Source organism: Pteronotus mesoamericanus, unplaced genomic scaffold (genome assembly GCF_021234165.1).
Source record: "Pteronotus mesoamericanus isolate MK-2021 breed Mesoamerican mustached bat unplaced genomic scaffold, CSHL_Meso_final contig_182, whole genome shotgun sequence".
In the NCBI taxonomy this organism is placed as follows: Eukaryota; Metazoa; Chordata; class Mammalia; order Chiroptera; family Mormoopidae; genus Pteronotus; species Pteronotus mesoamericanus.
This window is the reverse complement of record NW_026555078.1, coordinates 21,826,342-21,839,427: the sequence shown is the minus strand read 5'-3', so window position 1 is coordinate 21,839,427 and position 13,086 is coordinate 21,826,342. Positions and strand designations below refer to the sequence as shown.

Here is a 13,086-nt window from a genome sequence, read left to right as displayed (position 1 = left end):
TAACAAGCTTTTATTGTATTCCTAATAAAATTTTAAGTTACAACAGGCGCAAACATAGGCAGCAAACCATAGCAAACTCTATACTTCTGTCTCCCCACCTCCATTCAGTACAGCAGACACAAATTGTAGCACATCCATACCACGCAGAGACATACTGCATAGCCATTAAATCAATAAATCTTTAAGAACTGGGAAAGATGTCCAAAGGTCTTTGTTAAGGAGGAAAATAAGGTGTAAAATAGTATGTGTACCAGCATCCACTCACGTAAAACAGTTTTTAAAAAGCCGCATGAGAGCGGGAAGCTTTTCAATTTTGTTCACTGCAAAGTCCCCAGCACCTAAGTAAGTGCCCCCAAAAGTAGACATTGAATGAATATACTTAAACTTGCATACCTGTGCTTTTTAAAAAAAGGTTTTATTTATTTTTAGAGAGAGGGTAAGGGAGAAAGAAAAGCATCAATCAGTTGCCTCTTGCACACCCCAAACCGGGGACCTGGCTGGAAACTCAGGCACGTGCCCTGACGGAGAATCGAACCAGCAACATCTTGGTTCACAGGCTGGTGCTGAGTCCACTGAGCCACACCAGCCAGGCCATATCTGTGCCTTTAGTTGCTTATCTAGATGGCTATAAAAGAAGTTTTGTATAATGGTGACCACATCTAGGCTAGGGTTTTGAAGACTTTTTAAAAATGTGTAAAATATATATACAATAAAATTTATCATTTTAACCATTTTTTAAAAGATTTATTTACTTTAGAGAAAAGAGAAGGGAGGGGGAAAGAGAGGGAAACATCAGTGTGCCTAAGATACATCATCAGCTGCCTCTCACGTACTCCCAATGGAGGACCCAGCCCACAACCTAGGCATGTGCCCTGACCAGGAATGGAACTGGCAGCCTTTCAATTTGCAGGCCGAGCGCAATCCACTGAGCCACACCAGCCAGGGCCCATTTTAACCAATTTCAAGTGTACAATCCAGTAGCATTATGAACATTTGCATTGTTGTGCAACCATTACCATTATCTATCTCCAGAACTTTTATGTCATCCTAAACTGAAACTCTGCATCCAATAAACAGTAACTTCCACTTGCCTCCAATAACCACCATTTTACTTTAGACGTCTATGAATTTGACTCTTCTAGGTGTCCCATATAAATGGAATCATTTATTTGTCCTTCTTTGTCTGGCTTATTCATTTAGCATGTCTTCAAGGACCATACATATTGTAACATATATCAGAATTTCATTCCTTCTTAAGGCTGGATAAATATTCCATTATATATAAACACCCCCCCCCCCATTTTGTTTATCCATTCATTAATGGACATTTTGGCTATTGTGAATAATGTTGCTAAGAACACTGATAGAGAAATATCTGTTCAAGTTCCTGCTTTCAATTTTTTTGAGTATTATATACTGTTGAGAAACTTATGTTTTATTTATAACTTCCTGTACTACTTGACTTTTTGCCATAAACATATTTCCTTTAATAACTGGTCAAATTATACTCATTCTTCCTCCTCTAGAAAAAAGTTGTCCTTTTCCTTGAGTTCCTTTGTTTCTTGAATTCTTCCTTCCATTCCTGGTCAACATCAATTGTCTCCTTCCTGAAATTATTTCATTGTCTACCAGACGCCCTCTTAAGTGTGGTCCACAACATTTTGTGTTTACAATTTGCCTATTTCAACTATGAGTTCACTGACCTGGGGTAAGGTTATCTAAATTCTATCTCTCTTAAAAGTTAAGGTAATGAAAATAAAGGTTTTTGTTTTATTTTATTAATATTTTTTAATTCTGACCCAAGGATATATTTATTGGTTTTATTTTTTAAAAGCAATTTATTTATTGATTTTGAGAGAGAGAGAGATTATTTGTTGTTCCACTTACTTATGCATTCATTAGTTGATTCTTACATGTGCCCTGACCAGGGATGGAACCTGCAACACTAGCATATTGGGCAATGCTCTAACTAATTGAGCTACCCCACCAGGGCTGTTTACTGAGTTTAGAGAGAGAGGAAGGGAGCAAGAAAAACATCAATGTGAGAGAGAAACATCAACTAGTTGCCTCCCTTACATGTCATGACCAAGGATCAAATCTTCAACCTAGGGTATGTACCCTGACAGGGAATCAAACCTGCCATCTTTTTCATTTATAGGACAACGTTGCAACCAACTGAACCACCCAGCCAGGGCTATTGTTTTATTTTAAAGAAAAATGACATAAGGAGTTGTTTACTCTATTAATAAATTTATGCAGTGGGCACCTTAGTTCTCCATAGTCTCTTCATGTTTTTCCCCAACACTGAGGCCCCAGGTCAAGGGGGCCTATCACTACTTTTGATGCTGTGTATCTTATACAAATTAGAGAAGCATTTCTTTGTGCCCAAGTCTCTGTAAAAAGTGGAAAATTAAAAGATACAAGCCCATATATTTCTTCTACTCACTCATGTTTCTAATCTAATCTCCCTAAGCCTAAGTTTCATCAAATATAAAATGAGGATCATAATAGCTCTACTGTCATGGATTTTATAGATTATAAAGCCAAGTACCATAGAGTTAAGTAAGTTGCCAGCATCATACAGTAAGTAAAGTGGTTAAGATTCAAAAGCAAGCAGTTAAGACTCCAAGTTCCCACTCTTAACCACTACCCTAAACTGCCTGCCTTACAGAACAAAAATGAACTATAAGCAATAAAACATATTCATCTGACAGACAACTGCCTTGGTAGCAAACTCAAAAATGTGCAGGTGAGAATAAAACAAGGGACCACAGCAATAAAAACAGAAGTCAACTTAACTGGAACAATCTGAAGGCCCATGGTTAGAAAACCTTTACATTTCAAGAGTACTCTTTCCCAACGATTTCATGAGTAATAAGCAAAAACTTTGCAGACCCTCACACCATACTGTAACAAAAGTGATTATTTAACATTCTTATTTTGTAGCCTGGAAAACCTTAAGCACAGAGGGAAAGAATTTGCTTTGCCTTTCCTTCTCAGAACAGCCCAGCACAGTACAGAATTGAGAGAGCACTTTGAATCAAATGCTTCAGCCGCACAACACTGTTCGAAGAGCAACTAAAACATTTCAATATCCACCAACAGAAGCCTGGTTAAAATTATTGTTCAGTGAAAAAAGCCAAACACAAAAGGACAAATACTGTATGATTTCATGGATATGAGATATCTAGAGTAGTCAAATTCACAGTGACATAAAGTAGAATGTCACAGGTGGCTGCCAATGCCTGGGGTGAGGGGCAATAGAGAGATGTTTAACAGGTATATGCATAGAGTTTCAGTTTTGCAAGATGAAAAAGCTCTGTAGATGGATGGTGTCGATGGCGGCACAACACTGTGAATTACTTAATGCCATTGTACAGTACACTTTAAAATAGTTTTAAAACTAAATTATGTGTCATCTGTATTATATAAATTTGTATTACTATAAAAAATGCAAAAAAATTTATAGTTCAGATAAGAACTATGGATTATGCAGCAACCCCCCCACTCCCAAATGCATGAGGCAGCTCTGTCTGTAATGACATGGAATAATTACTAAGAGATAAAGTGTTAGTAATTAATTATATTAACTATTAGAAACACTTTCTTTAAAAAAAAAATGGCACAATGGAATTAGATCCAGAATTTAGGGTTTCATTATTTTAAGATTTTATTTATTTATTTTAGCGAGAGGGGAAGGGAGAGAGAAAGAGAGGGAGAGAAACATCAATTTGTGAGAGAAACAGTGACTAGCTGCCTTTTGAACATGCCTGCACCAAGGATGGAACCCACAACCCAGGCATGTGCCCTGACTGGAAATCGAACCAGCAACCTTTCATTTTGTGGTATGACACCCAACCAGCTGAGCCAGGCCAGTCAGGGCTTGGGTTTCATCTTTGATAGGCAGCAAAGGGTACAGGAAGCACAAGGTCTGGAATAAAAGTATTGGGTTGGCCAAAAGCCCATTTAGTTTTTTCCATAAAATAAAAGACACATTTCTCATTTTCACTAATAACTTTATTGATTTGGCTCTTCTGAGTATGTCAGCTATCTCCTGCATGGTATAACGTTGGTTGTTCTCAATTAATGTCTAAATTTGATCGCTACCAACGTTAAATGGTCTCCCCAAACACGGAGCATCATTCAGAGAGAAATTTCCAACCCAAAACTTTGCAAACCACCTTTCACATGTCTGATCAGTCACAGCACCTTGTCCATACACTGCACAAACCTTTTTTATGCATTTCAGTTGCAATTTGACCTTTCTTGAAATAATAAAGCATAATATGCCAAAAATGTTACATATTTTCTTCCACTTCAATATTAAAATGGCTACACAAAAATTCACAATACAAGTTAACAAAATTGTTTCAAATGAAGTTAAAGAGACAACTAAGCACTACTAGAACCATCTTACAAAAAAAAAAACAAAAAAACCCAAATGAACTTGTTGGCCAACCCAATATCTGGATTCATATCCTGGTTTTACCATGCACATGTCCTTGAGTGAGTTATTCTATTTCTCTAGCCTCAGTTTTACGACTGTAAAATGAAGAAAATACCAACTATCTCCTAGGGTTGCAGTGTGAATTAAGTGAGATAATATAAACACTTAGCCTAGTGTGTGTATATAAGGTATACAAACCCCTCAAAACATCCTAGTTTCTCTTTAAGTCTCATCCATGACATTGTACTAATCTTTCAAACTCTTGTTTTAGGTGGCATAAGATTATGAATAGCATGAAATTAGATAGATAGATATAAAATCTTTAAAGATTTTATTTATTTATTTTTAGAGAGAGGGGGAGGGAGAGAGAAACTTCAATGTGCACGAGATACACTGATCGGCTGCCTCTTGCACACCCCCAACTGGAGGCTGGCCCGCAACCCAGGCATGTGCCCCAACTGGGAATCGAACCAGCAACCTTTTGGTTCTCAGGCCAGCACTCAGTCCACTGAGCCACACCAGCCAGGGCTGGATAGCATGATATATTTTAATAAAACAAAAGTACACACAAACTTATACGTGGAAGGACAGAGGCAAAATGGTTAACAGAGGTTATCTCTTGGGAATAGCAATTTTCCTTAATACCCTTTATATTGCTACAGTTTTGTCTTCTTTTAACCTTCTAAGACTAAGAAAATCATTCAGTCTTGCTTTCTTTTCAGCCTATTTCTTCTTTTCAGTGTCTGTAATCATCCATCTGTGAAGCCAAACCTTTTCTGTTGAGCCTAAGAGAAGCATTGGAATATAGAGTCAGAGCCCATGTGCCACAAGCCAGCTACATCAGTGAAGACGAAATGTCTATTTTATTTTTTCCAAAAGTGAAAATAAAACATTTGTATATAAGCTCATCCATATACATCTTTGCTTGTGAGGTAAGGATTATACAGATCCTTTTTCCAGATGAGGATCAGAAAGACACAATGACTTGCTAATGTTCCAAGGAGCTAGGCCTAAGCCTAAAACCAAGTTGTATCCCTTCTACCGAAGTGCAGAGGCCAGAACACCACTTATAATTCCAACTGAGGATGTTCCACAGCTTTCTACACAAGGACAAAAAGCATTTTCCATTTTGTCTCCAATTTTAATTCCTGGAGATACCAAGCACATTGTTGGCTTTTTTCTTTCAGCCATTTTTAAGTGGAGAGTGTTGTGGCAGTTAAGCACACTCACATTTTCACATTGTTGTTCAACCACCACCACCCTTCATCTCCTAAGCTTTTTCATTTTCCCAAACTGAAACTGTATATCCATTAAATAATAACTCTCTCTTCCCACCTCTTCCCCTCCTTGGCAACCATCATTCTACTTCTAGAGACACCATTTCTGTCTCTATAAATTTGACTCTGTGAGGTACTTCACATGAATGGATTCATACAGTATTTGTTCTTTTCTGACCAGCTCATTTCATTTAGCATCATGTCTTCAAAGTTCATCCATGTTGCAGCATGTGCCAGAATTTCATTCCTTTTTAAGGCTGAATAGTATTCTATTATATGTATATACATTTTGTTTATCCATTTACCTGTTGATGGATATTATGTTGCTCCTACCTTTTGGCTACTGTGAATGATGCTTTTATGAATGTGGGGATACAAAGATCTGTTCAAGTCCCTGCTTTTAATTCCTTTGGGTATTTACCTAGAAATGAAATTCCTGGATCACATGGTAATTCTATGTCTAATTTTCTGAGGAACTGTCATACTGTTTTCCACAATGTCTGTACCATTTTATATTCCCACCAGAAATGTACAAGGTTCCAGTTTTTCTACATCCTTACCAACAGTTGTTATTTTCAGGGGCGGGACTGATAATAGCTATCCTAGTAAGTGTGAAATGTTTGCTGGCCTTTTGGTTCTTCCAATAACAGCCTAAAACGACTCTCAAGTTCTCGTTGAGTATCTTGGGACACATCACTCAACAAAGAGTGTTATTTTTCTTTATGTATTATTCTATACTACCTATTCTGAAATTGTAACCCCCTTTCTGTTTTCTCACTTCATCCAGACAAAAAGAGCTGCCTACGGTTTATCCCCATGGATTACACATTCATTACCAAAAGAAACTAATGTCATATATAAATTTGGGATATATTTATGTGCATTCTCTCCCCAAATCACTTACAAAAATATTAAGAGTACTAACTTCTATTTGCCCACACCTGCCACTTCTACAGTTAGACCAACTTTTGAGGTGGATATAGAATGAGACAGCACAACATTCAAAATCACAGGGTCAAAATACAAGTGTTTAGGTTCAACTCTCAATGTTGCTATGGCCTACTAATTATGTACCTTTAGGCAGGTTACTTATCATCTCTAGGTTGTACCCTTTTATCGGCAAAACTGAGAAAATAACTCTACCTATTTTACAGTGTTATGTTCGGATTAATGAGATCTGTGAAGAGCTTGGCCAATTAATTGCCTGAGACATAGTAGAGCTAGATGAATGTTAGCTAATTTTTATGTTATTTAAATTCCAACCACAATAGCTAACAGCAGCTAAATTTACTCTTTGCCAGGGACTATCCTAAGGATTTTTTACATGCAGTGGGCTCTTCTTATCCTTTAAACAACCCTATGAAGCAGGTATTGTTATCCTTATTATTCAAACGAAACTACAGAAAAGCTAAATAACTTGAAGATACACAGTGATCAGGAGTGCAAACTGGGATCTGAATGCAGGCTATCCGGCTCTAGAAACTGCTTCTTACCACAGTACAACTCAGCCTCTCAACTAGGAACAATGACCAGGCAGCAAAGCACCGGAGTGAAAGATGCCTCATTAAATGGCACACTGGAAAATACACAGCCCTTTTTAAAGGACAAGCCAACACTCACTTCCAGGCAGTTATTGCCATAGAGCAGCGATTTTCAACCTTTTTCACCTCATGACACACATAAACTACCTAATTACTAAAATTCTGTGGCACACCAAAAAATATTTTTTGTTAATCTGACAAAAAAAAAGTTTAACTTTTATTCATTCACACCAGAAGGCTGTTGTTGTGTGAGCTGTTGTCATTTTTTAATTTGACAATTGAAATGGAAAAAGTTCAGTGCCCCTGACTAAATAGTCAGGTATTGCATGTGTTAAAAATTCTTGCAGCATACAGCTTGAAAATTGCTGCCATCGGGGAATGCTGGCTTTGTGTTGCCAGGTCTTCCAATTTTTCAAGGGAAGACAGCAACCTGATTTTGCAGGCTGAATGCAGTCCTCAGTGAAGGCTGTATTTGGCCCACAGATAAATTAAGGTTGGGTGATTTGCCCAAGGTCACAAAACTGTGGTCCAATGGCACTCCCTAAATCAGGGAAGTGTACCAGCAAGTATGAAGAGATAAGGTTGGAGTGTCTAACCTTCTGGCATCTCTGGACCACAATGGGAGAAGAGCTGTTTTAGGCCACACATTCAATACTCAAACACTAACGAAAACTGATGAGCAAAAAAAGGTTTTAAGTAAATTTATGACTTTGTGTTGGGCCGCACTCATAGCCACCCTGGGCTGCAAGTTGGACACCCCTGAAAGGGGAAGGTGGCATCATATGGATTTCCCCCTTCACTACAGAAGCAGCCAAAGGAGGGATAACATCTACAGACATTAGCTTCTGCTGATACCTTGTCCTTACCTAGTATTCTTGTTCTAAAAGCTGAGTCCATTTATATACCTATTATCTCATTTTTCCACATCTCCAATTAGGTAAGTAGGCCAGAAACATTATCCCCATTTTAAAGATGTGAAAAGTGAGGCACTGGCTTGCTTCAATGATGGAAGCCTTGACTCCTCGCCTGAAGAACTTTTCATTAAATGGGAAGAAGGAATTAAAGTACCAGCAGCAACCTAACTAGCTAGCTGGGACCCCATGAAATAAAATGGTTTCTCTAAAATCAGGTAACTAGTAGCAATGGAATTGAACAAAGGTAGGGTTTTAAAATCCTACTCCAGCACACTAATCCCACAATAATGTCTCTAATTCCTGCGAGCAGAAAAAGGAATCCAAAAATAACGTCAGGATCACAGAATAGAGTTGGAAGACATCCAAGAGATCATCAAGAGATGCACATCTTGAACATCCCATTTTGCCAGTCAAAAAAACTAAGGCGCAATGAGGTAATTAAGCTCACCGATGTGAAAGCATACCAACAGTTAGAAGGGCGGCCGATGGAGATGGGGCCCAGGCTCCTGGGGGCTGTGAACAAAGAACTGAACAGACCACACAAAAATAAGCGAAGCAAGTGAAAGTTTCTGGCATCATAACTGATAAATCCTCTGAGAAACAGCTGAAAGCCTAAAATCAGGAACACCCCCCAGACCAAATACTCTCCACCAAACTATCCAGGGAAATGAGGGGAAAACCTGACAATCAGGATCCACTTAAATAGAGAGAGACCAAATCCTGAAATGGCCCCATACCTTCCTGTAACTAAAGTTGTCAGGCAAAAAGACAGGAAAAACCCAATCCAGTAAAAGAGTAATGCCATTATCTGCTGTATTCACAATTTCAACATAGCAAACCAAGGTGAATAACCCATTTGGCAGAAAGCACATTGTTACAGTATATTGGAAATCATCTCAAAAGTTCCAAGTTAATTCTTTCTTTGCTCCTAGTAGCTGATCCCTTCTCTACTCCCAGCCCTTACCCTAATTATCAGGAGACAAGAAAAAGATAAAAAGGGGCTCTGTCTGGTGTGGCTCAGTGGATCGAGTGCCAGCCTGTGAACCAAAGGGTTCGATTCCCAGTCAGGCACATGTCTGGGTTGTGGGCCAGGTTCCCAGTTGGAGGTGCTCGAGAAGCAACCACAGGCTGATGTTTCTCTCTCTCTCCCATCCCCCCTCTCTATAATAAATAAAGTCTTTAAAAAGGAAAAGGAAAAAAAGGATAGGGACTTTAATCATACATAAAGTGTCAGGAATTGCATTTTACCAATTAAAAATTATGTGCAGAAATTCAGTCATAACAAAAGTTACACTAAAATATTTAATTCTAAAGTAAACACATATCTTATAAATTCCAAAGTCAAAATCATCCCCACTCGCAAAATCCTCATTTCTTCCAGGAACCAAAGGGATAGTAGCTTCAGCCTTGGTTCTCTTGACTTCATCATCCCAAGATATGGGAGCAGGTCATCTTTGGCCAAAGAATGGCTCTCTTCTATTGAATGGTTCCAGGCTTCATAGGGTTTTTACTTAAGCATCTACACATGTGATTTCCCACAACTCCGGGAGGAAACCACAATGCTAATTACTCTCAGGATGCTGACTGATGACAGCTGTAGTGCCTCAGGATTTCCTATTCTACCTCCTGCCTCAGAAGCAGAGTGGAACTCAGATCCAGTATGTCTGATTCTAAAGCCCTGCAGAGGCCACTGGATGATTTCAGAGTAGAGCAATGACTTTAACAATTATGTATTTTAATGAATATTGGGGGAAAAAAAACCCTAGTACATAAAGCCCATGATTTGGGAGGCAAGGGAAGGGGAAAAAAGGTGAAGGGCAACAAGAGGTACAAATTTCTCGGTATGAAATAAGCTATGGAGATATATATATATATAGTCAGTAATATTTTGATAACTTTGGATGGTGACAGATGGGTCCTAGGCTTACTGTGGTGATCACATAAGGTATATAAATGTCAATTCACAATGTTATACATCTGAAACTAATATACTATGTGCCAACTATTCTTAAATTAAAAATTTTAAACCATAATTTCATAGACATTATATAGTCTCCTTTCAAACATTGTTTTAAGAGAGCCTAAAAAAATGTTTAATACCACAAGCAATACCTCTTAAATATGACAAAAATCAAAAAAAGGTAGGGCTCAAAACTTCTAAAATTTGGAATAGTTTACCAGGCAACTTTACTACCTATCTCTTTAAGGGAGGACCTCTATATATGAGGCAGGGATTTGCTACACATCCAAATGCAAATAGGGTAGCTAGGGATTAATCTCAGGAGGTATTAGGAGAATGTGACTATATTAACAAAGAAAGTTGAAACCTAATTAGTTGTGATGTAATCAGCCTACAGAAAGACTACCGTATGGCCAAAAATAAGTTAAAAATATTCAGACTCACTAATCATCAAGGCTAGTTATATGAGAACTGAAGCAATCATAAATTTTTAAAATTACACCATTTTTCATGTATGACTGAACTGGCAAAGATTAATCGATACTCAGCAATAGCCATAATGCAGTCTCAGTGAACTGGTACAAGTATAAATTAGTTCAACCCTCTTTAAGAGTAAATATATATCAATTGTATTTTATAAATATTTTTAAAAATCATACATATCCTTTGACCCAGAATCCCATTTCTAAGCTTTTGTTCTAAAGGAAAGCCCTGGCTGGTGTGCATCAGCCCATGAACCGAAAGGTTGCTGGTTCAATTCTGGGTCAGGACACATGCCGGGTTGCGGGTCAGCAACCAGTATATGTTTCTCTCCCTTTCTTTCTCCCTCTCGCCCCTCACTCTAAAAATAAATAAAATCTTTTTTAAAAAAGGAAAAAGAAACAAATTCTCATGAAAGTTTAGCTGCAAGAATTGTGATGAAAGTAAAAAAAAAAAAAAGGATGAGGTAAATGGTTAAATTCTGACATAGGCCCTGGATAGGATACAACGCTGTCATACCATGCTTTAGAACAATTGTTCTCAAAAAGTGTTCCATGAACCCCAGAAGAGCTGCAAAGTTGAAACTATTTTCATAATAACACTACAATGTTATTTGCCTTTTTCACTGTGTTAACATTGCATTGATAGTGCAAAAGCAATGGTGGTTTTTAAAACTACTGGTGTCTTAGGGATAATCAAGGCAGTGCAGCAAACTGTACTAGTCATTAGTGTATCCTTAACTGCCACATGCTGGCAGTAAAAAGCAGATGTCAGTTTCATGTAGGAATGTCCTTGATGAAGCAGTAAAAATAATTTTATCAAATTTCAACCAGAGTACACATCTTAATATTCTGTATGGTGAAATGGGAAGTACACATGAAGCACTTACACTGAATAGTGAAGAACAAGAGTTATTTTGTGGAATGCATGAATGTGATAGTTCATATTGCGAGCTAAACCGACTGCTTTTTTCATAGAACACTATTTTTACTTGAAATAACTGACAAACTATGGTTATTCAGACTTGAGTTCTTGGCAGACATTTTCTCAAAAATGATCAAGATGAACCTGTCCTGTCAAGGAAAACAACTGGTATTTGTAGCCAATGATAAAATTCGGAAAATACCTGTATTCACAACAGCGCAAGCAATCATCTCCCAATACTTAAAAACTTTTCTGATGAGATTGGTGGTGATATTAACAAATAAGATTTCTTAAAGTATATAATGAAATGGGTCAAGATTTGGAAAATCTGCATAACTCAGCGAATCACTCTTTTAAATGATCAATGTGTCATGGTTATAAAACAATGCATAGGGCTCTTCTAATCCTTTTAACAACCCTAGGAAGTAGGTATTTTTATCCTTATTATCCAGATGAAAGTACAGAAAAGCTAAACAACAGCAAGGTACAGAGCAACCAAGGGTGTGAGCTGGGATGTGAATCCAGGTAATCTGGCTCCAGCAATTGCTCCTTACCATGATACAACACTGCCTTTCAAATACCACAGGGGCTAGGTAGCAAAATTGCCACATTAAATTGCATACTGGAGAAAACACAACCCATTTTAAAGGAAAAGCCGCTACTCAGCTCCAGCCAGTTATAGCCATAGAGGAATGCAGGCTCCAAGTTGCCTGATGTTCCCATTTTTCAAGAGAAACCAGCCACCTGAGAGGAAGGCTTTAAAGGCAGAGTAAAGGATTTTAATGTAACAAACTAAGAAAAGTTGTCTGAAAATAGTTTCAAATTGTATATTGCAACTAATCTTTAAGAAACTTCTACTTGTTGCCCTGGCTGTTACGATTCAGTGGACTGAGTGCCGACCTGCAAACCAAAAGGTCACTGATTCAATTCCCAGTCAGGGCACATACTTGGGTTGTGAGACAGGTCCCCAGCTCGGGGTGTGCAAGAGGCAACCGATGGATGTTACCTCTTCGCACATCAATGTTTCTCTCGCCCTCTTCCCCTCTCTCTAAAACTATATAAATAAAATCTTTCAAAAAAAAAAAGAAACTTCCACGTGTTGAGTTTTGATAGAGTAACAAAGTAGAATATACAGTCGTGATAAAGCATTAAAATACTCTTCCCCTTTTTCTAATTACATATCTGTATAAAGCTGAATTTTCTACATATACATCAGATAAACCACTATTTCACAACAGAGCAAATGTAGATGTCTTCATAACTTATGACATTAAAGAGATTTGGAAAAATGTAACAATGTTAGTCTTCTCACTATTTTTTATTTTAGAAGTTATTTTAATTAAAATATTGTTAATATAAAGTTTATTATTGCTATTCTTAAATAAACCTTGAACTTTCTCAGCTTTAAATTCTAATATGATAAAGGTCAGTAAGGTGCTCTCACCCCGCCAGGAGCACTCTCATGCTTTCCCCCCCACAGGCATGCATGCGTCTCCTAAACTCTAAGGCAGCCTTGGGGTAGGTCCCCAACTTTTTTGGCATC

At 37.8% G+C, this 13,086-nt stretch overlaps 1 protein-coding gene across 4 annotated transcripts in view; it reads right to left on the bottom strand.

Moving 5' to 3' along the window:
• The window catches only part of DCAF5 (DDB1 and CUL4 associated factor 5), a 99,291-nt gene that overhangs the window by 71,992 nt on the left and 14,213 nt on the right, over positions 1-13,086 (bottom strand). The window lies entirely within an intron of this gene.